The sequence below is a fragment of the Nycticebus coucang genome, chromosome 10, assembly GCF_027406575.1.
Source record: "Nycticebus coucang isolate mNycCou1 chromosome 10, mNycCou1.pri, whole genome shotgun sequence".
In the NCBI taxonomy this organism is placed as follows: domain Eukaryota; kingdom Metazoa; phylum Chordata; class Mammalia; order Primates; family Lorisidae; genus Nycticebus; species Nycticebus coucang.
The window spans coordinates 117,809,225-117,832,495 of record NC_069789.1 but is presented as its reverse complement, the minus strand read 5'-3'; the positions used below and the strand labels follow the sequence as shown (position 1 = coordinate 117,832,495).

Here is a 23,271-nt window from a genome sequence, read left to right as displayed (position 1 = left end):
TTATTTTATTTATTATTATTATTATTGTTTTTTGAGACAGAGCCTCATTCTGTCACCCTGGGTAGAGTGCTGTTACATCACAGCTCACAGCAACCTCCAACTCCTGGGCTCAGGCGATTCTCCTGCCTCCGCCTCCCAAGTAGCTGGGACTAAAGGCACCTGCCACAATGCCTGGTTATTTTTTGGTTGCAGCCATCATTGTTGTTTGGCGGGCCTGGGCTGGATTCAAACCTGCCAGTTCAGGTGTATGTGCCTGGCGCCTTAGCTGCTTGAGCCACAGGCGCCAAGCCTGCTTTTTATTTTATTATTATTTTTTTTTTTGTAGAGACAGAGTCTCACTGTACCGCCCTCGGGTAGAGTGCCGTGGCGTCACACTGCTCACAGCAACCTCTAACTCTTGGGCTTACGCGATTCTCTTGCCTCAGCCTCCCGAGCAGCTGGGACTACAGGCGCCCACCACAACGCCCGGCTATTTTTCTGTTGCAGTTTGGCCGGGGCTGGGTTTGAACCCGCCACCCTCGGCATATGGGGCTGGGTTTGAACCCGCCACCCTCGGCATATGGGGCCGGCGCCCTACTCACTGAGCCACAGGCGCCGCCCTATTTTTAATTAAAACTTTTTGTTTTTTGGCTGTGCCTGTCACTCACTGGGTAGGGTGCCGGCCACATACATCGAGGCTGGTGGGTTTAAACCCAGTCTGGGCCAGCTAAAACAACTATGACAACTGCAACAACAACAAAAAATAGCCAGCATTGTAGCAGGTGCCTGTAGTCCCAGGTACTTGGGAGGCTGAGGCAAGAGAATCGCTTAAGCCCAAGAGTTGGAGGTTGCTGTGAGCTGTGACGCTATGGCGCTCTACCCAGGGTGACAGCTTGAGGACTATCTCAAAAAAAAACAAAACAAAACAAAACAAAAAACTTTTTGTTTTGGAATAAGCTTAGGTTTACAGAAAAGTCGCAAAGTTAGTATAGCAGTCCCCTCTGCCTTCTACCCAGTATTGGCTGGTGTTAACTTTTTTTTTTTAGACAGAGTCTTAAGCTGTTGCCCAGGGTAGAGTAGAGTGCCATGGCATCATAGCTCACAACAACCTCCAGCTCTTGGGCTCAAGCAATCCTCTTGCCTCAGTTTTTCTATTTTTTATTTATTTATTTTTTTGTTGAGACAGAGTCTCACTATATTGCCCTCAGTAGAGAGCTGTGGCATCACAGCTCACAGCAACCTCAAACTCTTGGGCTTAAGCGATTCTCTTGCCTCAGCCTCCCAAGTAGCTGAGAAAATAGGCACCTGCCACAACGCCCAGCTATTTTTCTGTTGCAGTTGTCATTGTTGTTTAGCAGGCCCGGGCCAGGTTTGAACCTACCAGCCTCGGTGCATGTGGCTGGCACCGTAACCACTTTACTATGGACGCTGAACCAGTTTTTCTGTTTTTAGTAGAGACAGGGTCTCGCTTTTTCCTCAGGCTGGTCTCGAACTTCAATTTGTGGGCTCAAGCAATCCACCCACCTCGGCCTCCCAGAGTTCTGGGATTACAAGAGTGACCCATCACACCCGGCCTTTTTTTTCTTTTTGAGACCAAGTCTCACTTTGTTGCCCTGGCTGGAGTGCCCTGGTGTCATTGCTCACTGCAGCCTCAAACTCCTGGGCTAAAGTAATCTTCCTACCTTGGCCTCTCAACATGCTGGGATTATAGGTGTGAGCCACTTTGCCTGGCCCCATCCTGACTGCTTTAGCTCAAAGCCCCCAGTCTCCCTATCTGCTTTTCTGTTGTTTTTGCCTCTTTGCCATTGTCTGATCTTCAGGACAGGGCCTCTGTCTCCCTCCAGCAGAATATGAGCTCCAGGAGGGCAGGGTTGTCTGTCTTCCTCACTGCTGTTGCCCCAGCACTGCCTGGATAGCATTTGGCTTTCCTCAATGAGGCAGTAGGGAGCAGTGGAGAGTCCTGAGAAGGGGGACACATGACCTTAAATAAGGAAGATCACCCAATTGCCAAGCGGGGGACAAGAAGGGGCCAGACAGGAAGCAGAGGCCTGTTAGGAGTCCCTGCAGTCCTCTAGGCAGCAAGCAAGAGAGGGTTGGGCAGTTTGTGCTGCTTCTAAGACCTAGAGAAGGGTGGGGTGGAGTTATTAAGAAACTTGGAGGATGAAGGCATCTTGGAGTCAGCCGGAGTTGGCTAATTCCGCAGACGGCCCCACTCTTGTCTCTCAGGCACTTACAAGCCCATGGCTCGCTTGGGTCCATTCTTGGACTGGAATGTTTGAACTTCGCCAGATCTGCATCTGCAGGTGTCTGCTCTAAGCCTGGCGCTCTGCCAGCCCAACTCCCTGCCAGCTTCTGGCACAGATATTGGATTGTTGTCACTTCTCTGGACTCTCAGGTTTTTCTGTCTTGCGTGGTGTGTGGGAGAAATTGGGCAGTAATTAGAAAGGCTCATGCCAAATCCAGGAAGGAAACTGTTTTTGGCACTGAAGGGTGGAGAGAAGGAAAGTTGTCCGGCGTTGTTGTAGACATCAGAAATGAGGCAGTGGGGTGTCTTGGAAAGGAGTGAAGGCTTTGTGTCCTCAGAACCTGGGTTCTACATTTTACCACTGCATGGCTTTGCCGTTGATCTCAGTACTGATGGCTTAAATAATCTTGTATTATTTTCTTTTTTTTTTTTTTTTGGTTTTTGGCCGGGGCTGGGTTTGAACCTGCCACCTCTGGCACATGGGACCTGCACCCCACTCCTTGAGCCACAGGCGCCACCCAATCTTGTATTATTTTCAATAAAATTTTTTTTTTGGCCAGGGCTGGGTTTGAACCCGCCACCTCCGGCATATAGGACCGGCGCCCTACTCCTTGAGCCACAGGCGCCACCCTTCACTAAAATTTTTTTAAATTTACTTTTTGCAATGGCAAATGCATTCGCATAGCTGAAAAAGCAAAAATTAATTTGAAAGACAGACATCTATTTTTATAGATGTCTCCCTCCTCTCTTTGTTTCCATCTGCTAAGTCCCCTCATAGTTAATCAGTGTGTTTGGTGTCACCCAGATCCTTCCTGAAGTTCTTTACACGTATAAAAACATTCAGAATATGTATCCTTGGGCGGCGCCTGTGGCTCAGTGGGTAGGGCACCGGCCCCACATACTGAGGGTGGCGCGTTCAAACCCAGCCCCAACCAAACTGCAACAAAAAAATAGCCAGGCGTTGTGGCCGGCGCCTGTAGTCCCAGCTGCTCTGGAGGCTGAGGCAGGAGAATCACGTAAGCCGAAGAGCTGGAGGATGCTGTGAGTCCTGTGATGTCATGGCACTCTACCCAGGGTGGTAAAGTAAGGCTCTGTCTCTACAAAAAAAAAAGAATATGTATCCTTTCTCCTTCACCCTCTCTCTAAGCAGATGGCAACATTTTATACGGCTGTTCTGTATTTTACTTTTCCTTTTTTTTTTTTTTTTTTAATTTGGCCGGGGCTGGGTTTGAACCCGCCACCTCCGGCATATGGGACCGGCGCCCTACCTGCTGAGCCACAGGTGCCACCCTGTATTTTACTTTTCCATATTAACAATACTTTGGGAGGGCGGCGTCTGTGGCTCAGTTGGTAAGGCGCCGGCCCCATATACCGAGGGTGGCAGGTTCAAACCTGGCCCCGGCTGAACTGCAACCAAAAAAAAAATAGCTGGGCGTTGTGGCGGGCGCCTGTAGTCCCAGCTACTCGGGAGGCTGAGGCAAGAGAATCGCTTAAGCCCAGGAGTTGGAGGTTGCTGTGAGCTGTGTGATGCCACGGCACCCTACCCAGGGCCATAAAGTGAGACTCTGTCTCTACAAAAAAAACAAAACAATACTTTGGGAGATCTTTCCCTTTCAGTACACAGAGAACAGAGAACACCCCCCACACACACCTTTTTAATGACTTCTCTTTATTGATACGTGATTTATATACCATAACCTTCACCCATCGAAAGTGTACAATTCAAGGTCAGGCTCATGCCTGTAATCCTAGCACTCTAGAAGGCTGAGACAGGAGGATTGCTTGAGCTCAGGAGTTCTAGACCAACTTGAGCAAGAACCAGTCCCCGTCTCTACTAAAAATAGAAAAATTAGCCAGGTGTGGTGGCACCTGTAGTTCTAACTAGTAGGTAGGCTGAGGCAGGAAGATTGCTTGAGCCCAGGACCTTGAGGCTGCTGTGAGCTATGACACCATGGTATTCCATCCTGGGCGTCAGAGTGAGACTATGTCTCAAAGAAAAAAAGTGTACAGTTCAATGGTTTTTAGTATATTGACAGAGTTGTCTAACGGTCACCACAATCAATTTTAGAATATTTTCATCATCCCAGAAGAAACTCTGTACTCTGTAAGCAATCGCTTCAAATTCTTCCCTTCCTGCAGCCCTTGGCAACCGCTAATCTGCTTTCTGTCTCTATGGATCTGTCTATTCTGGACATTTCATATAAATGGAATCATAGAACGTGTGGCCTTTGGTGTCTGGCTTCCTTCACTTGGTGTGTTTTCGGGGGCCGTCTGTGTCATAGCGCGCGTGAGCACTCCGTTCCTTCTCATGGCTGGATGAGGTTCCGTTCTGTGGATGTGCAAATATTGTCTGTCCTTTCACCCATTGATGGGCATCTGGATTATTTCCACCTTTTGGCTTTTACGAATAATGTGGCTCTGGTTATTTGGGTATCAGTTTTTAGGTAGACATCTGTTTTCCTTTCTCTTGGGATTAGAATTGCTGGGTCATATGGTAACTTTGTATTTAATTTTTTGAGCATCTGCCAGATGGGTTTCCACAGGAGCTGCATCCTCACCAACAGAGTGGAGTGTTCTGATTTCTCTGCGTCCTCACTAACACTTGTTATTTTCTGTCTTTCTGACTGTAGCCGTCCTGATGGGTGTGAAGCAGTATCTAATGGTTTGGTTTTGCATTTCTCTAGTGGCTGATGATGCTGAGCCTCTTCCTGTGCTCGCTGGTCTTTGTATACCTGTTCTCTTTCTTCCAGCTGCGGAGTGCTCTCCTTGGAGGTGACCATAGCTTCTTTAACCTGTTTATTACTGATGACCAGTGGGTTGTTTCCAATACTTTGCTACTAGAAATACTGCTGTAGGCTGGGCGTGGTGGCTCACATCTGTAATCCCAGCACTCTGGGAGGCCAAGGCAGGTAGATCTCTTGAGCTTGGGAGTTCCAGACCAGTCTGAGCAAGAATGAGACCCCCTTTCTACTAAAAACATAGAAAAACTAGCTGGGCATTGTGCTGGTACTCCTAGCTCCTCTGGAGGCTGAGGCAACAGGATCACTTGAGCCCAAGAGTGTGAGGTTGCTGTGAGCTATAATGATGCCATGGCACTCTACCCAGGGCGACAGAGTGAGACTCTGTCTCAAAAAAATGTGCCACTAAATAGACCTTGGAAAGGACACAGTTTGTAGCACGAGATGTAAAAAATACTGCTGTAAAACCTCCTAAATATATACTTTTGGACATGCCGACTGTAGCTGGGGTTACATTCCCCAAAATGAAGCAGCCGGCTAAAGGGAAAATGCATTGTAATCTGCCACTCACGGCAGACCCTCATTATTCAAGGGTGCCATGTTTGCAAATTTATGTACTCATAAAACATATTTGTGACCCACAAACCAGTACTTGCAGCGCTTTCCCATTCATTTGCAGACATGCCCAGGGTGGCAGGAAATGTGAATCCCCTCATATATGTCCCCAGCTGAGTCAAACAAGCCAGCACTCTCTCCGCTTCTTACCATCTCATGCTGCAAACAGTGTCCTTTCCAAGATCTGTTTGGTGGCACATTTTTCATATTTTGGTCCTTTATGATGTCACTGTTTAAAAGGTCCCCAGCTTGGTGCTGGAGTGCTGTCTGGTGTTGTAAGCTTGAGAAGGCTGTGATGGAGAGAATATGTGTGTTAGAGAAGCATCATTCAGGTGTGAGTCATGTGCTGTTGGCCATGAGGTCAGTATACATGAATCATCAATATACATTAAATAAGTTGTCTTTAATCAGGAATACACATAAAGCAAGGTTATGTATTGATCAGTTGATAAAAATATTGTGACCAGTGGCTCACAGGAACCTAACCTTGTATTTCCCTAGGAAGAATGGGTCAATATTTGCTAATTCAGTGTCTGCAGTGACTTTAGAAAAGACAACTAGCTCAAATAACGAGAATCACTCACACACAGATTTCTTTTTTACACACCAGCTGTGCTTTACTGGGATATAATTTATGTACAGTAAAATGCACAAAACTTAAGTGCACAGCTTGATGGATTTTGACAAATATTCCCTGTGTAAGCATCACCCAAATGTAGATACAGAACATTTCTATCATCACAAAGTTTCTTTCACGGCCCTTCCCAGTGAATGATACTCTCTTCCTCTCCCTAAAGGTAACCACTACCTCTGTTTTTCGTCCCCGCTGTAAATAAGTTCTTCATGTTTCAGCACTTTACACAAATGGACCCATACAGTGTGTGGTCTTCCTGTCTTCCTGTGTCACCAGGGTTCATTTGAGATCCATGTGTGTTGTTACCCTTAGCAGAAGTTCATTCCCTTTTATTGCTGAGACAATATTCCTTTGTGTAGCTCTATCACAGTTTGTTTATCTATTTATCAATTGATGATTGTCTGAACTGTTTCTGGTTGGGGACTTTTGTGAGTAAGGCTGCTATGACAATTTTTGTGCAAGTGTTTTCTTGTGGACAGTTTTCATTTCTCTCAAGTAAATATCTTGGAGTGGAATTGTTGGATCGTAGAGTTGGTGTGTATTTGGTCATCCAGGCTTTTAATTCTCTTCTGGAGCAAGACATTTAGCAGGCCATTCCGGCGATATCTGACAGCTAAAGATTGCCAGGCCACTCTGTCCGTGTCCCTGTTTCTCTTGGACTCCTCTCAGGAGTGCATAATGGCTGCTGTGGTACCAGTCATTGTCATCATGCTCACAACTGCCTTTTAAGCAGGAGGAAGAAGCAAAGAAGCAAAGAAGCAGGGGCAAGCAGTCCCAAGACAAAGAGCCTTGCTTTTTATCTAACTGAAGATTTTTCCTGTGCCCACACTTAGCTGCAAAGGAGTCTAAGAAAGGAAGTTTCTGGCTAAGGGACAAGGGCCTTCAGTCATTGTGATTCATCCTCTTGAGGGCATCTTGAGTGAAACCAAATCCCAGTTCTGTGTACCAGTTTGGCAGGCTTGGGAGTGGTTATTGGACCCTGGACAACTTCTTAAGCCCTCCTGAGCCTCAGAGAGGTCTCCACGAGGCCACTTTGTCAGGGGTGTGGACGTTGTCCAGGAATTGGTGGCTTGTGTTTGATATGAGAACAAGAATCCCAGAAGGAAAAAGACTAAAGAGACAGATGCTTCTAGAGCAGTGGTTCTCCAAGTGGGTTCTATGTGCCAGCAGTATCAGCATCACTGGAAACTTGCTAGAGACGTAGAGTCTAAGGCCCCAACGCAGACCTGCTCATTCCAGAATCTAGTGTGTATTGGTGATTCAGGTGCAGACTAGAGTTTGGAAACCAGTGGTCCACAAATGTGTGGGTTGTCTCTGGGAGTTTTGTTTCCCTTTGCTTCTCTTGCTTTATTTTTTTCCGGAACTCAGAAGCTTTCTCCATAGCTTGATGGCACTGGAGGCGCTGGGTCCATTGAGGATAATCATTTCTTTTGTGTTCCCTTCACCCACCCTGACTGCCTATTGTTTCACTATTTCTCAGGGTCTTTCCATTTCTCATAAGCCAGCGTTGAGAAAAATTGAGAACCTTTTGTGATACCTGGTTTTCTTGGCAAGGCTGCAGGTTTGTAGCTGTATTTAGAATAGCATCGAATGGTAAAAAGGGAAAAGAGAAAATGCATGAAACATTTCTGCTGTGTAACTGCCTGTATAAACTGGGCTATTAGGAGCTAGGCACCAGTCACTTTATGAGCAATTCAGGCTTTATGGAGCACGCTTTTATGTAGTTAAACTAATTCAGTGATTTTAGAACTCTAAAGGTCACTTAAAACAAAGATGGTGTGGATTTTAATTGCTCTTCAAATTGCTCTTTCTCTGTCTTCCCCAAAAGGGGGGGGGTGGGGTGGGTGAAGAATCAACATTTTTTTCTTGTTTTCCTTTTCTGGCTTTAGAATAGTCACATCATGTAAGTGGCTCCACATTCACTGCCCAGCTAGCTCTTACTCAGCCTTTGCATGCAATTAACACATGACATAACTTGTGGAGTCTCCTTTATATGAATTAGGAAAGGGGACTCCTTTTGTCAGGCAGATGCCATCCTTCTCTCAAGTGTGAGCAAAACATAGATTGGATTTGAGACCCCACTTGCCCCTTTGTCTGGTTGCGGTGAACAAGCTGTGCAACTGTATATGATGGCACACACACACATCTTCTACACCCAGTATGTGTTATGTACTTCTGTCTTATAAACTTAGGTGCTCTATTATTTCCTGTTGTGGCTGTAATAGATACCCCAAATGTGATGCCTTAAAACGGGAGCTGATTCTCTAATAGTTCAAAAACTACAAAATTAAGGTGTTAGCAGGTCTACCAGGGTAATCAGAGCTGTGCTTCCTCTGAAGGCTTGAGGGAAGAGTCCTTCTTTGTCTAGCTGCTGATGTCTCACGTGTTCCATGGCTCTTTGGTGCCTAATGCTAATCTCTGCCACCACCTTCACTTAGTCTTCTGTTCTGTTAAAAGGACACTATCTGCTTGGTGTGGTGGCTCACGCCTGGAATCCTAGCACTCTGGGAAGTCGAGGTGGGTGGGTTGCTTGAGTTTCGGAGTTCAAGACCAGCCAGAATAAGAACGAGGCCTCGTCTATTAAAAAACTAGCTGGGTGTCATGGTAGGTGCCTGTAGTCCTAGCTACTTTGGAGACTGAGGCAAGAGGATCTCTTGAGCCCAAGAATTTGAGGTTGCTGTTAGCTATGATGCTGCGACACTGTATCCAGGGGGACAGAGTGAGATTCTGTCTCAAAAAAAGAAGACACTTACCATTGGATTTAGGGCCCACCCCGCTAATTCAGGACAATCTCATCTCAACATTATTAACTTAATTACATCTTCAAAGACCCTTCTTTCCAAATTAAAATGGCCTCAGGTTCTGGAATGTCTTGGGGGCCCACCATTCAACACACTACACATAACCTTGGAAATGCATCATAAGAGCTTAACTTCCAGATATCATGGCGGGAATGCATTATTGGATTTGCCTGTCTGACCAAGGTGCAGAGACGAAACATACTCATCTACAGTGTTTTGGGAGAGTGTAAGAGAAGAGGGGGTGGCGCCTGTGGCTCAGTGAGTAGGGTGCCGGCCCTATATACCAAGGGTGGCAGGTTCAAACCCAGCCCTGGCTGAACTGCAACAAAAAAATAGCTGGGTGTTGTGGCAAGCGCCTGTAGTCCCAGCCGCTCTATAGGCTGAGGCAGGAGAATCGCAGAAGCCCAAGAGCTGGAGGTTGCTGTGAGTCCTGTGATGTCATGGCACTCTACTGAGGGCGGTAAAGTAGACTCTGTCTCTACCAAAATAAATAAACAAATAAATAAAAGAGAAGAGGGCCCAGCTGGGCTACTGGAGGAGCTGGGTACCCATAAGGGGAGTGCAGGAAGTACATACCTGGTAGGGTGGGCTGGCAGGGAGGTGGCTAGGCTGGCACCACAATATAGTTCCTGGCCTGGGTATTTGATTCTGGGTTCAAATCCTGGCTTGGCCATTCTGCTAACCGGGTGGCCTTGGGCAAGTTACTTGACCCTTTTCTGCCTCAGTTTCCTCATCTATGAAATGACCATGAGAATAATGGCATTTGCCTTATAGCATTGTTGCGAGAATAAAATGAAGTAAGATGAAGCACTTGAAACAGTAGCTGGCACTTAGTAAGTGCTCAACAACCTTGGCTGTGATGATGAAGTGGGAGGTGGTGGAAGCTGAGGGTACATGGGACAGAGCCTGGACCACCTCATATGTCAAGGAAGTCCTTGGAAGGTTCCCATGCTGGGGTTGGACTTGTGCTTTGGGTGAGTTAGCCTGGTGGCTGGCACAGAGGAACAGAACCTGCAGGGAACAGGCCAGGGGAGACAGACTCTGTGCGTGGCTTGATTGATGTTTTGATTGAAGGTAGCCACCTACTTTTGACCACTGCTGTATCTTAGTGCCCAGCATGGGACAGGAATACAAGAAGTACCGGCTCTGCGCCCATAGCACACTGGTTACCGCACCAGTCACATGCACCCACGCTGGCGGGTTTGAACCTGGCCCGGTCCAGCTAAACAACAATGACAACTGCAACAGAAAAATAACCAGGCACTGTGGCAGACACCTGTAGTCCCAGCTACTTGGGAGGCTGAGGCGAGAGAATCACTTAAGCCCAAGAGTTTGAGGTTGCTGTGAGCTGGGACACAATAGCACTCTACCAAGGGTGATATAGTAAGACTGTCTCAAAAAAAAAAAAAGAAGTACCAAGGCTGCTTGGGAGAGCATTTCTTTTTTTTCTGTTTTATTATTTTAATTTATTTATTTAGAGACTGAGTCTCACTTTATTGCCCTCAGTAGAGTGCCGTGGTGTCACAGCTCACAGCAACCTCTGACTCCTGGGCCTAGATGATTCTCTTGCCTCAGCCTCCCGAATAGCTGGGACTACAGGTGCCCACCATAATGCCCAGCTATTTTTTGTTGAACTTTGGCTGGGGCCGGGTTCAAACCCACCACCCTTGGTATATGGGGCCGGCGCCCTACTCACTGAGCCACAGGCACCACCCTGGGATAGCATTTCTTTACCTGTTGGTAAAGAATTTTTGAGCATTTCATTAAATTTTTTTTTTTTTTTTTTTTGTAGAGACAGAGTCTCATTTTATGGCCCTCAGTAGAATGCCGTGGCCTCACACAGCTCATAGCAACCTCCAACTCCTGGGCTTAAGCGATTCTCTTGCCTCAGTATATGGGGCCGGCGCCTTACCGACTGAGTCACAGGCGCCGCCCTCATTAAATTTTTTTTATTTAGGTAGAGGTAGGGTCTTGTTATATTGTTCAGGCTGATTTTGAACTCCTAGACTCAAGTGATCCTCCTACCTCAGCCTCACAAATTGCTGGAATTACAGATATGCGCCACCGTGCCCAGATGTTTTTGAGTAGCTTAACAATGGCTGCTGCCATTTGTGAACAAGGTAAATGTTAACATAGGCTGGGTGGATAGATAGGTGAAAAGAGAAATGATGAGGCCTACATTTGGGCTAGAATAGTGGTCATGGAGAGGAGGGGATAGCCTGCAGAGATTTAGGATGGGAAAGCGTAAGAATTGGATGAAACAGATGTGGGATCAAGGTTGGTCCCTAGTCATCAAAGAGAGCTGTGTCAGTTAGCTCTTGCTACATTATAAATAGCCCAAACGCTTAGATGCTGTTATGGTTATTATTACTGTTTAACAGATTATTGTAGCAGGCCTTAAAGGAACTATTGTGTTACATGCATGGATTTTGTGAGTCAAGAGTTTGACATGAAACAGTGGGTCTCTGTTCCACAATGTCTGGGGTCTTTGTTGGGATGACTCAAAGGTTAGAGGTGATTCAGGCTGTGGGTAAAAGCTCATTCACACACATGCTTGGCTTTGGAGCTGGGGTGACCTGAAGGCAAGACTGTCAACCAGAGCACCTAGTGGTTTTCTCCAGGGCTAGCAGGGCAGCTTCAGAATAGTCAGACTTCTAGGATGGCAGCTCCAGGCTTGCAGGTAAGTGTCTTGGTGGGCAAGTTGGGCAGAAACTGAATTCGAATCTCCTTTAATGACCTAGCCTCAGAAGTCACACAGTTGCACTGTACTGATAGAAGTAGTCACATAAGCTCCTCGTTTCAAGGGAAGACTAAGTATTTTAACAGTAGGTACAGAGACCCACTGTGTCATGTCAGATTCCTGACTCACAAAATCCATGAGCATGATCACATTATAGAAGGTCATGTGGGATTAGATATATGGTTGTAGCCATCTTTGGAAAATATTGAGTCTGCCACAGCAACTTAAAGCAAAACCTTTGTCCTAATGGTTCGAATTTGGACTTGGGCATAGCTGGGTACTTCTGTTCTTGGCTGAGGAATCTGTGCTGAGCCCTAGGTCAGCTAGGTGGCTCTGCTTCTAGGTCTTGGCTGGCTGTTAGCTGGGGTGACATGGATGAGGGTCATGTCCACAGCAGGCTAGCCTGGGCTTCTTCATGTGGCAACTGGGCAAAGAGTGGAAGTGTGCCAGGCTCAGAAACACACACATCATGTCCACCACATTGTGTCAGCCAAGGAGGGCAAGAAGCCAGCCCAGAGTCAAGGAGTAGAAGAGTAGACCCTGTCCCTTGATAAGAAGAGCTACAAAGGGGCGGTGTCTGTGGCTCAGTGGGTAGGGTGCCGGCCCTATATACCGAGGGTGGTGGGTTCAAACCCGGCCCAGGCCAAACTGCAACAAAAAAATAGCCGGGGATGTAGCGGGTTCCTGTAGTCCCAGCTACTTGGGAGGCTGAGGCAAGAGAATCGCCTAAGCCCAGGAGTTGGAGTTTGCTGTGCGCAGTGACACCATGGCACTCTACAGAGAGCGATAAAGTGAGACTCTATCTCTAAAAAAAAAAAAGAAAGAAAAGAAAGAAAAAGAACTACAAAGAATATGGGAGCAGGAAGCAGAAGAATTGCTGGTCGCTTTTGCAATCAACCACAATGGCCTTTGTTTCAGATCCCCTTTTCACCAGCCCTTTCCCATTTTGCTGGGCCTCTCTTCTCAATCAGTGATTCGCAATGTACAATCTTTGACCCATGATACGCTGTGATGATCCTTGTGATGGGTTGCAAAGATATCTAGAAATGGAAGCTCTTTTGTGTCTGGTTGTGTTTGGCTGCAGATACTAGAAAAACAAATAGTTGATTAAGCTGTAAAGATTGAGAAGTTTGAAGGTCGGCAGCCCATGAAGAGTTATTAAGAACCCAGCCTTTTTTCCTCCCAACATCCCTCCTCTGCAGGTGGGCTTATCAGCCTCAGGGTTGTTGCCTCATGGTTGCAAAATGGCTGCCACAGCTCTAGTCATCTCAATTATATTCTAAGTTGGAAACTGGGACCAAAGACTTTCTTTCTGGAGAAACTGTGTTTTCGTTTTCTGGAAAGGTCTCCCAGAGTTCTCCCAGAAAATCTCATTGAGCAGAACCCGAGTCTGTATACTTTGACTTTTATTATATGCAGAACTGTGGCTGCGCTAGCTATAAGGGAGGCTAGGAAAGTGAGTTTCTTTCGTTTCTTTTTCTTTTCTTTCCTTTCTTTCCCTCCCTCCCTCCCTTCCTTTTCTTTCTTTCTTTACAGAGGCACACTTTGTTGCCCTCTGTAGAATACTATGGTATCATAGCTGACAGCAACCTCAAACTCTTGGACTCAAGCGTTTCTCTTGCCTTAGCCTCCTGAGTAGCTAAGACTACAGGCACCTGCCACAACGCCCAGCTGGTTTTTAGAGATGGAGTCTCTTGCTCAGTCTGGTCTCGAACTCCTGAGCTCAAGTAATCCACCCAGCTCAGCCTCCCAGAGTGCTAGGATTATAGGGGAAAAGGGAGTTTTTGATAAAGAAGATAGGAGTGCCCTTGGTTTAGTGCAATTAATTATTTTAAGGCTCTCTTAAGTTGACCACAGCTTACAGTACACAATATATTTGTTTGTTTATATTATGTATACAGATGCACATCATTGAGATCAATTTCACAAAATAATACTTACTCTTACTGTGTGTGATATACTTTCATATTTTCATTCCATGTTACTCCGTAGTATTTACTTTTCTAAAGAAATCCCTGGTCACAATCTGCTAATTTGATTTCACAGACTTCAGAGGCGTAACCCATAGTTTGGAAAAGACTGGCTCAGAACTGTCTTTGTTTACATCTTAGACTTGGCAAGTGTTACCCTCACAGCATCAAGCTTCTGTGAGCAAGGGAGGCGGAGAAATGGGGAAACGCTTTGGGAAAGCAACAAGTAGAGTTTGCCACATCATCTTCACTTCCTGTCAGTGAATGATACGGTTTTGTAGACTTTCATTTTGATTACTTGCAAGTAACCTGAGGGTTACTCAAATTCGCATTGGGAAATTAAAATTAGCCTGTTTCTGGAGCTTAGCAGAGACTTTTAATTCTGTATCCTGCTAGGCAGCCTGGCTTCCATACAACTCCTGATGACAGCGCAAAACTCTGATTGCATTATAAGTGGAGGAGGAATTCACACGATTTTCTGGAAGGACACTGTGTCATTGTTGCATCATCACTGTTCTCTAGTGCTGCTTGTGGTTTTCAGGCCCAGCCTTCCCTGCTTTTTATAGCATGGTGGTGAAGAATGAGGTTTTCAGAAACACAAGGTCTGAGTTCGAATTCTTGCCCCACATTGTGGTTCGGAGCAAGTGTGTTGAGTCTCTGTTTCTGTGAAATGTGCTGTGCCATTATTTCCACTTCGCCAGGGATCTAGAGGAATCTGGCATTCAGGGTGCTGAGCTCTTCAGGGTGTCCCCATCAGTGTTGGTTGCCTTATGCTGCAGTAACAAGCAGGGCCTGGTCACAGTGGCTCACAGAGGTTTGTTTCTTGCTTGTGGATTGATTATGGCTCTGTCCTTATGTCCATCCTGTTCTGGGACTTGAGTGGACCATGTGTTGCCTCATAAAGCTTCTGCTCTGAAGGGATACAGGATGTCCACTCCTGTGGCCATGCCTGCAGGAAGTAGAATCTTTCACAGGAAGGGACCTACCAATGCTTGCTGAGGGGTACTTTGACAGTTTTGGATTGGTAACTCTGTACACTAATTTCGGACTCTCCCACCCCCAGCCTAGCCACTTTTTCAAAAGCTTTCAAAAATGTCTGGGGACAGAGGAAGGGTCCCTAATGCCATCCCTGGCTATGCTCTCCAAGGCCAAGGACTAGGTCTGCTTTTGTGGTTGACTATCCTTAGCGCCTCCCATACCACACTCACAGTAGGGGCTTAATAAATGCCCCTTTCAGCAGGCTGCCTCTTGAATAAATGACTGGATCTGTTGAACTTCCTCTTTGAATTCATTCATTCATTTCAGAAATGCTGATCTACTGTATGCCACACACCATGCAGGCTCTGGAGCTCTCACAGGGCACAAAACAGACAGAATTCCTTGCCCTGGTAGGGCTGACATTCTGGTAGGAGAGACAGACAGTACACAACTAAACCATCAGACAGATGAATGGTATTTGATAGTGAAGTTTTGTTTGTTTGTTGTTATTTATTTATTTTTTTTTTTTGAGACAGAGTCTCAAGCTGTCTCCTCTGGTAGAGTGCTATGGCATCACAGCTCACAGCCATCTCAAACTCTTGGGCTTAAGCAATTCTCTTGCCTCAGCCTCCCAAGTAGCTGGGACTATAGGCGCCCTCCACAATGCCCTGCTGTTTTTTGGTTGTAGTTGTCACTGTTGTTTGGCAGGCCTGGGCTGGATTCAAACCCGCCAGCTCCAGTGCATGTGGCTGGCACCCTCCCCACTGAGCTACAGGCACCAAGCCTATTTGTTTGTTTTTGAGACAGAGTCTCACTATGTTGACCTGGGTAGAGTGCTGTGGTGTAACAGCTTACAGCAACCTCTAACTCTTGTGCTTAAGCGATTCTCTTGCCTCAGCCACCCAAGTAGCTGGGACTATAGGTGTCTGCCACAATGCCCAGCTATTTTTTTGTTGTAGTTGTCATTGTTGTGTAGTAGGCCCGGGCCGGGTTCGAACCTGCCAGCCCTGGTGTTTGTGGCTGGCACCCTAACCACTGAGCTACAGGCACCAAGCCTGTTTGTTTTTGAGAGAGTCTCATTCTACTATGCCCTTGGTAGAGTGCCCTGGCATCATACCTCATAGCAGCTTCAAACTTCTAGGCTAAAGTGATCCTCCTGCTTCAGTGCCCCAAGTACCTGGGACTATAGGCGCCCACCACATATCCAGTTATTTTTTCTATTTTTAGTAGGGACAGGATCTTGCTTTTGCTCAGGCTAGTCTTTAAACTCCTAAGTTCAATGTATCCTCCCTCGTAGGCCTCCCAGAGTACTAGGATTATAGGCATAAGCCCCCTCATACCTGACCAATAGTGAATTTAAATAAAATTGTTTTATTATAGAAAATTTCAAATGTACAATAAGTAGAATAATAAAACACGTGTGCCCGCAGCCCCACTAGGAACCAACCCCACCACTGTTCATTTTCTCCCCACTCTTGCAGACCCATGCTGTCCAGTGGAACTACCTATCCTGATAGAAATGTTCCAAATCAGGCCAGGTGTGGCGGCTCATGCCTGTAATCCTAGCACTCTGGGAAGCTGAGAGGCGTGGATTGCCTGGGCTCACAGGTTCGAGACCAGCTTGAGCAAGAGCGAGACCCCGTCTCTAAAAATAGCCAGGCATTGGGTCAGGTGCCTGTAGTCCCAGCTACTTGGAAGCCTGAGGCAAGAGAATGGCTTGAGCCCAGGTGTTTGAAGTTGCTGTAAGCTGTGACGCCATGGTACTCTACTGAGGGTGACAAGGTGAGACTCAGTCTCAAAAAAAAGAAGAAATGTCCCGGATCTACTCACCCACTCCAGCAGCTACCAGCCCCATGTGGCTATTGAACACTTGGAATGTGGCTAGCATGACTGAGAACTAAATGTCTAATTTCATTAAATTTTTCAACTTTAAGTACCTTTTTAACTTTGATGTTCCTAATTGCCCTTTTCCCCCAGTCATTTTTTATTGTGGTAAAATACACAGAACATAGAATTTACCAGCTTACTCATTTTTAAGCATGTGGTTCAATGGTAGTTAATTCATGTTGTTGGGCAGCCATCACCATCATTTATCGCCAGAATTCTTTTCATTTTTCCAATGAAACTCTGTACCCATTAAATACTAATTCCCTGTTTCCCCCTCGCCCCTGGCCCTGGCAACTACCATTCTGTTTTCTGTTTCTAGGTACATGATATAAGTGAGATCGTATAGGACAGTGGTTCTCGACCTGTGGGTCGCGACCCCTTTAGGGGTCGAACGACCCTTTCACAGGGGTCACCTAAGCCCATCCTGCATATCAGATATTTACATTACGATTCGTAACAGTAGCAAAATTACAGTTATGAAGTAGCAACGAAAATAATTTTATGGTTGGGGGGTCACCACAACATGAGGAATGTATTTTTTTTTTTTTTGAGACAGAGCCTCAAGCTGTCACCCTAGGTAGAGTGCAGTGGCATCACAGCTCACAGCAACCTCCAACTCCTGGGCTCAAGGGATTCTCCTGCCTCCGCCTCCCAAGTAGCTGGGACTACAGGCTATAGTCCGAAAAACGCCCTGCTGTTTTTCGGTTGTAGCTGTCACTGTTGTTTGGCAGGCCCGGGCTGGATTCGAACCCGTCAGCTCCGGTGTACGTGGCTGGCGCCTTAGCCACTTGAGCCACAGGCGACAAGCCAACATGAGGAATGTATTAAAGGGTAGCAGCATTAGGAAGGTTGAGAACCACTGGTACAGGATTTGTCTTTTTGTGACTGACTTATTTCCCTTCGCATAATGTCCTCAAAATTCATCCATCTTGTAATATGAGCCAAAACTTTCCTCCTTAATTGAGTTGCATGTATGTGCCACATTTATCTCTTCCTATGTCAGTGGACATTTGAGTTGCTTCTACCTTTTTTTTCAGACAATCTCACGCTGTTGCCCTGGGTAGAGCGCTATGGCATCATAGCTAACAGCAACCTCAAATTCCTGGGCTCAAGAGATCCTCTTGCGTCAGCCTCCTGAGTAGCTGGGACTATAGGCGCCCACCACAGTGCCCAGCTACTTTTCTATTTTTTAGTAGAGATGGGGGTTTTGATCTTGCTCAGGCTAGGCTCCAGCTGCCTGGCCTCCCAGAGCGCTCGTTAGGTTTATAGGTGTGAGCCACCACTCATGGCCTGCTTCTACTGGTTAGTAATTGTAAAAAAATAATGCTACTACCAGCATTTCTTTTGGAGTCTGCTTTCTGGACATGTTGGATCATGGAGGAATTCTACTATTAACACGGATGGCTACTCCATCGTATGTTGTGTATTCCCACCAGCAGTGCACAGGCGATCCAGTTTCTCCATCTCCTTGCCAATATTTGCTGTTTTCTGTTTTTTGTTGTTGGTTTTTTTTTATGATAGCCATCTAATGAGTTTGACGTTTTCATTTTACTTGATTCATTATAGTTTTGATTGTATTTCCCTAATGATTAGTGATACCGAGCATCTTTTTATATGCTTATTGACTGTGGTGTGTCTTCTTTAGAGAAATGTCTCTTCAAATCTTTTGTCCCAATGTCATTTAATTTTAATTAACTTTAATTAAATGTACATAGCTACATGTGATTAGTGGCAACTATATTTGACAGCACAGGTCGTTGTGCCCCCTTCACTATATTGTTTTGCAGTAAATTGCAGGTAGTCTGTAATTTCACCACTAAATATTTCAGGATGTATCTGTAAAGGGCAGGAACCCTTTAAATAAAAATATAAAATGATGTTGTTATTATATTTAGAACTTTAATCATGATTCCTTAGTATCATTAGCTACCCAGACAGTGTTCGAATTCTCTTTCAACAGTTGGTGGGTCCATTTATGTCTTTGAAGGCACCCTTTGCCTACTGGCTGGAAGCTGCAAAACATGTCGTGAGCCCAGTGCACATAGTCACATGGAGTTTGCTCTGTAGTGTCCCCACACCTGCTCTTTTCAAGTCTCCTTTATCGCATCTGGAAAATGGGGTAATATCAGGGCAGTTGGGGGGCTGGGCACAGTGGCTCACTCCTGTGATCCTAGCACTTGGGAGATCGAAGTGGGTGGATTGCTTGAGGTCACAGGTTTGAGACCAGCCTGAGCCAGAGCAAGATCCCATCTCTAAAAAGTAGCTGGGTGTTGTGGCAGGCGCCTGTAGTCCCAGCTACTTGGGAGGCTGAGGCAAGAGGATCTCTTGAACCCAAGAGTTTTGGGGTTGCTGTGAGCTAAGATGCCACAGCACTCTACCAAGGGACATCAAGTGAAACTATGTGTCAAAAACTATATATATATCAGGGCAGTTGGAAGGATTCAGGAGACTCAGTGCCTTGAATCAGTTTCATTAGGACCATGTCCATAACTCCTAGCTAAAGCATATGATCCATTAACTCTTCCAAAACCACATAAGGGGTGACAAGTGGCAAACAGCATTAGGTTGAGAAGCTGGGGACTATTATTAACATATTTTTTTCTTTTCATTGTGGAAACTTTCTAAAATATATCAAGTAGACAAAACAGTATAACAAAGCCCCCAGGTACCTATCACCTGCTTTAACAGTTTTCAACAACCTGCTGTTCTTGTTTCATCCACTCACTACCTCTCCAGGATTATCTTTTTCACTGTATTTTTATTTTTATTTTTATTTATTTATTTTTTGAAACAGAGTCTTACTTTGTCACCCTCGGTAGAGTGCTGTGGTGTCACAGGAACCAGGCACTGCCCTTTTACTGTATTTTTAAAGTAAAATGTATATGCATTGAAATACACAAATCTGGGTGGCGCCTGTGGCTCAGTGAGCAGGGCGCCGGCCCCATATACCGAGGGTGGCGGGTTCAAACCCAGCCCCGGCCAAACTGCAACCAAAAAATAGCCGGGCGTTGTGGCGGGCGCCTGTAGTCCCAGCTGCTCGGGAGGCTGAGGCAAGAGAATCGCCTAAGCCCAGGAGTTGGAGGTTGCTATGAGCTGTGTGACGCCACAGCACTCTACGGAGGGCAATAAAGTGAAACTCTGTCTCTACAAAAAAAAAAAAAAAAAAGAAAAAGAAATACACAAATCTGAGGTGTTAAATTTTGGACACTCAAGTAACCCACATCTGGGTGACAATGAAGAACATTTTCCTTCTTCCCAGGAAGTTCTCCTTTCATTTCTTTAATGTTGCCATCAGGGTGAAAACACAAAAAATTCTCACAGAGAACTCTAGAGCCTCACCCTCAAAATTCTCCCTCCGATCCTGTTTGGAGAAGCCCTGTTCAGAAAACACACCGCTCCTGTTTCTAATTCTGCAGGTCTGAAATTTACAGAGGTTGGACCACACCCAGACTGGGAGGAGGAAGGAATGAACTTGAAGCCATGTAGGGAGCCTGTAAATGCTTCCAGGCCAGGAGCAGTGCACCCAGATTTCAGGTGGAAACAATCCTGTGTTCCAGGGCCTTCTAGATCTTTCTAGGGTCTGGGGACATGAGAGGAAGAGGGGAAGCTGCTCTCCACTTCAGTTCCTTCCTCTTAGTTTGTGCGTTTGTTTTGAGAAGTCCGTTGCCTGACCTAGAGGGCAGTGGAGTCATCATAGCTCACTGCGGCCTCAATCTCTTGGGTTCAAACAAACCCCTGCCTTGGCCTCTGGAGTAGTTGAGACTGTGGGCACAAAACCACCATGCAAGGCTAATTTTTCTTTTCTTTTCTTTCTTTCTTTTTCTTTTCTTCTTTTTTTTTTTTTTTTTTTGTAGAGATGGCATCTTGCTATACTGCACTGGCTGGTCTTGGATTCCTGAGCTCAAGTGATCCTCCTACCTCAGCCTCCAGAAGTGCTAGAATTATAGGCATGAGTCATTGTACCCTGCCTTTTTTAAATTTCCTTTTTTTTTGAGCTCTTCAGTGTCAGCCACCATTCCTTCCTCCCTCTTCCACACCTGTCTCTTTATTGCTTTTTCAAATCTGAAGCCCCCCCTAGTCGTTCATAAAATGATAACAAAGACATGCACACCCCTGTCACCTTGCCTCTTGATAGTATTATAACATTTTTGCCATATTTGCTTCAGATCTTTTTTTATTTTTTCTTTGAGACAGAGTCTCCTTCATTCACTTGGTAGAGTGCCGTGGTGTCAACAGCTCACAGCAACCTCCAACTCCTGGGCTAGGCAGTTCTCTTGCCTCAGCCTCCTGAGTAGCTGGGACTACAGGCGCCCGCCACAACGCTCGGCTTTTTTTTGTTGTTGTTGTTGTTGTTGCAGTTTGGCCAGGGCCAGGTTTTTTAACCCACCGTCCTCGGTATATGGGGCCAGCGCCCTACTCACTGAGCCACAGGTGCCGCCCTGCTTTAGATCTTAAAAAAGAACTATCACGACAAGGGCAGGCACAGTGGCTCAGGCCTGTAATCCCAGTATTTTGGGAGGCCTAAGTTGGGAGGATCACTTGAGGCCAGGCATTGAAGACCAGCTTGGACAACATAGGAAGACCTCATCTCTTAAAAAATAAATAAATGGAGAAAAAATATATATCACAATGAAAGGATCATCTGTGGGGTGGTGGTTAAAGGCGGGGCCTCTGGAGTGGGCCTGTTAAGGCTGAGATTCTAGTCTGGCCCCATACTGCTTGCGAGATCTTGGACATATTACTAACCTCTGCCCTGGCTCCTTATCTACAGAATACTGATAACAAAAGCACCTGCTGTGTAGAGATTTAGCGGAGGTGAAATGAGTTAATAATACACGGAGTACTTAAGCCAATGCCCAGCACATAGAGGGCCTGTGACCTCATGATTATCCTTATTATCCTTATGCTTCATAGAGTCTGCATTTGCGAATTCACCTACTCACTAACCTTTGTAACTCCTAAATGATGCCTTCCTAGTCAGTTGCAGAAGTATGTAGAGCAGTGAAACACACTGGGCTGCCCAACTTGCACATTCCCAGCCAAGGTGAAACAAGGCGACCCTCCGTTTTCTCATTTCAGCTCATGTTGCAAACTAGTGTCCTTTTCACAATCTATTGCAGTGTTTTCAGCCTTTTTATCTTACAGCACATTCGAACCTATAGTTAAACTTCTGCAGCACACTTAAATTATGTTGATCAAGAAAGGAGTAATAAAAAGAATATACTTAGTGTGCTTTGAACTTCTTTTGAAAATAATTTAATTGAGCAGTGCCTGTGGCTCAGTGGGTAGGGTGCCGGCCCCATATACCGAAGGTGGTGGGTTCAAACCCCACCCTGGCCAAACTGCAACAAAAAAATAACCAGGCATTGTGGCGGGCGCCTATAGTCCCAGCTAGTTGGGAGGCTGAGGCAGGAGAATCACTTAAGCCCAAGAGTTGGAGATTGCTGTGAGCTGTGACACCACGTCACTGTACCAAGGATGATAAAGTGAGACTCTGTCTCAAAAAAAAAGAAAAGAAAATAATTTAATTGATGCTCTTCAAAAATTTTCATAGTATGCTGTGGTTGAAAATCACTGATTTATTGCGTACCACATTTTTCACATCTTTGCGCTTTTCATTGGTTACTTAACCAAATAGCTTGCAAGCATAGTGTGGAAGGGCAGGAAGGCTGTCACATGAGAAAATGTGCGTATTGGAGAAGTGTCATTCAGGTGGGAATTATCGTCCTGCTGGCTGTGAGCTCACTGTAAAGGAATCAACAATGTGTGTTAAAAAAGGTGTCTTTAAACCAAAATACACATACAACCAGGCAATGCATTGATTGGTTGATGAGAACATTGTGTCCAGAGGTTGGCCGGACCTAGCCCTGCATTTCCTTAGGAGCAGGGGCTCAGGATTGGCTGACTCAGTGTTCCCATTGGTTTTGCAAATAGCAATGATTGGCTGTGTTTTATTGGACAGAAGTGCCAGTGAACGATGTAGTGTCATTTATATGCTGCAGTATGTTGTATGCATGTGCTATATACCATGTTCTGTGTGATTTCAAGCTTGCATTTTGTCCTTTCCTTTCTTACTTCCATTTTAACATTGTCTTTCCAACCCTCTCTTTGTCTTCTCTCCTCCTCTCCCCTTAGTCCACCTCCCCACTGTGTCCCCCCATATCGTGTGTCTTTTATTTTATTTATTTATTTATTTTGAGAGAGAGTCTCACTTTGTCACCCTCGGTAGAGTACTGTGGCATCACAGATCACAGTAAACTCTAACTGTTGGGCTTAAGCGATTCTCTTGCCTCAGCCTCCCAAGTAGCTGGGACTACAGGCGCCTGGCTATTTTTTTTGTTGTTTTTGTTGCAGTTGTTATTGTTTAGCAGGCCCGGGCTGGATTTGAACCCACCAGCCCTGGTGTATGTGGCCGGCACCCTAACTACTGAGCTATAGGCACCCAACCAGTGTGTCTTTTTTTTTTTAATTGTTTTTTAATCTGTTTGTTTATTTATTTTGAGATAAGAGTCTCAGTCTGTTGCCCTGGGTAGAGTACTGTGGCATCATAGCTCACAGTAACCTCAAACTCTTGGGCTAAAGTGATCCTCTTGCCTCAGCCTCCTGAGTAGCTGGGACTACAGGCACCCACCACAATGTCTGGCTAGTTTTTCTATTTTTAGTAAGACTTGCTCAGGCTAGTCT

The 23,271-nt window shown here is 45.7% G+C and overlaps 1 protein-coding gene across 3 annotated transcripts in view; it reads left to right on the top strand.

Moving 5' to 3' along the window:
* Nucleotides 1-23,271, top strand: part of BICRA (BRD4 interacting chromatin remodeling complex associated protein) — a 95,491-nt gene that overhangs the window by 41,341 nt on the left and 30,879 nt on the right. Inside the window, exon 1 of one of the 3 annotated variants that reach the window (XM_053604726.1) lies at nucleotides 16,024-16,482. The exons of the other annotated variants lie outside the window; for them this stretch is intronic. The gene's annotated coding sequence lies outside the window, so the exon portion shown is untranslated. Of the gene's footprint in view, nucleotides 1-16,023; nucleotides 16,483-23,271 lie in introns of those variants that run through there. 3 annotated transcript variants of the gene reach the window in all.